Source organism: Chrysoperla carnea (genome assembly GCF_905475395.1).
Source record: "Chrysoperla carnea chromosome X unlocalized genomic scaffold, inChrCarn1.1 SUPER_X_unloc_62, whole genome shotgun sequence".
In the NCBI taxonomy this organism is placed as follows: Eukaryota; Metazoa; Arthropoda; class Insecta; order Neuroptera; family Chrysopidae; genus Chrysoperla; species Chrysoperla carnea.
The window spans coordinates 17,501-20,000 of NW_025408192.1; the positions used below are offsets into that span (position 1 = coordinate 17,501).

Below are 2,500 nucleotides of genomic sequence, written 5' to 3' on the forward strand. Positions count from 1 at the left end.
ATTTAATACATAATATAAATATATCCTCCTTTTATCATTTATAAAAAAATATAAATAATATTTACTTTCATTGTGCCTTTGGGTTTCATAAAATTTATAAATATTTCGATGAAAAAATATTTTATTCCCAATGACTTGCGTACATGCTAGACTCCTTGGTCCGTGTTTCAAGACGGGTCCTGAAAGTACCCAAAGCTATATCGTCGCTGACAGATAAATTTTTAATAAAAAAAAATGAGCCAGTTCATTATCATACACCTACTGACAGTTAAATAGTATCATATAACGGCATAAAATCCGTATATATAATATGTTTTAATAAAAAAACCTATTTATACTCGTGGTGGATCTGAACGCGTTAATAACGCGACTCAATATCAATTTATAATTAATACCATCAAACAATTAATCAAGAAACATAGGCGTTTAACATACACAAAATATTATCAAAAAATAATATTGTACATTAATCAACGCACCAATGCCTATAGATTAATATTTAATGGGTCGCAACGTCCTACAAGATGAGAAGTGCATACCTCGTTATCATACAATTAACAATATACAGCAGTGCATATATTTTTACTAAAAATAAATTCCTAATAAAAATTTTTGTCACATGCTAGTACAAATTGGTTGATTAACGATAAAAAGTAAATGAATCTCATCTTTCGACCTTTCGGGTTTCTCAGGTTTACCCCTGAACGGTTTTACGTACTCTTTAACTCTCTCTTCAAAGTTCTTTTCAACTTTCCCTCACGGTACTTGTTCGCTATCGGTCTCGTGGTAATATTTAGCCTTAGATGGAGTTTACCACCCACTTAGAGCTGCACTCTCAAGCAACCCGACTCTAAGGAAAGATTCACCTATCATCAATAATAATCACTACGGGCCTGGCACCCTCTATGGGTATATGGCCCCATTCAAGATGGACTTGGATGTATTATATAACAATAGGTTTATATTGAATCTTCCTAAACACTACATTCCCCAAGTGTCTGTTTATCAGCCGGGGTTCAGTGCTGGGCTTATCCCTGTTCGCTCGCCGCTACTAAGGGAATCCTAGTTAGTTTCTTTTCCTCCGCTTAATAATATGCTTAAATTCAGCGGGTAATCTCACCTACTCTGAGGTCGTAAAAGTTTTTAGAAGTATTAAAACAAAAATTTTTTTTATATATTATGTTTTTGTTATATTTTATAAGTAAACAATTTTCTTAATTATTCATACTCAAATTTTTTTAATATTATTATATAATATTATTTTTATATTTATCTAAAGAGAAGAAAATAAAAAATAAATAATTATATATATTAATTTTTTTCGAGTATATTGAAAATTTTATTACAAATAAAATATTCCATAACAAAATATTAATATATAATATTTTTGTTTATTCTTCTTTATTTAATATTTTAAAAATATATTATTAATATCATTTATTATTAATATTATTATTAACATAAAGTTTTATAATATTATATATAAATGATAAAAAATAATATTGATATATTAATTTAAAAATGTCGACAAATAATAAAAAATATATAAATTTTAAATGCTATTAAAAACATTTTATATTTATTTTTTTCTTATATTTGGCGTAAAACATTCATATATAAATAATTTTACATTTCTTTTATAAAAATTTTATTTATCAATTTAATTAAATATGAAAAAATAAATTTTCTTTTTTAATTATTGATAAATTTCTTTTTCATAAAAAAAATTTTATGTAAAATAATCTTTTATTATATTAATATAATGTATACGACCCTCAGCCAGATGTGGTCCGGGAACAGTATCCAAGGACCGCAATGTGCGTTCGAAATGTCAATGTTCATGTGTCCTGCAGTTCACAAGTTGACGCGCAATTAGCTGCGTTCTTCATCGACCCACGAGCCAAGTGATCCACCGTCCAGGGTAATCTTTTTAAATTTTAAATGTAAGTATTATTATTAATAATAATCTTTATTTTTAATATAAAAAATAAAATTATTAATTTATATATCTTTATAAATTCTTTTAAAATAAAAAAATTTTTCTAGAATATAAATTATATATTTTATTTTAAATATATATATATATAAATTAAAGATATTATGGTATTAATAAATATATACATAACATTTTTGATATTTTTGTTAGTGCTAGCTAGATATAATAATTAATATTTGGTATATTTTATAGAAATGTATTTATTTTTTTTTTATAAATTATTTTCTACATAAAAATATATATAATATTAATATGGTACAAAACAAATGGGTTTGTTTTTTAACATAATAACTTTTAATAAAAAAAAAGAAATATCAAGACAAAACATAAAGAAATTTAAATTTGAAATAAATTTTATTCTTTAAAAAAATTTTATCTTGTGTTTTCTTTATTTTTATTATATAACATAGAAAAATAAAAATATAGATTATATCAATTATAATCTTATTTTATTTTTCTTAATAGAGATTATATACATATAAACAAATAATTTCAATATATTCT

At 23.6% G+C, this 2,500-nt stretch overlaps 1 non-coding gene across 1 annotated transcript; it reads right to left on the reverse strand.

Annotated features, from left to right (window-relative positions):
- Positions 1-1,769: 1,769 nt before the first annotated feature.
- On the reverse strand, positions 1,770-1,924 carry LOC123304532. The gene has a single exon (XR_006536544.1). It is a non-coding gene; the product is annotated as a 5.8S ribosomal RNA (ribosomal RNA).
- Positions 1,925-2,500: the final 576 nt, after the last annotated feature.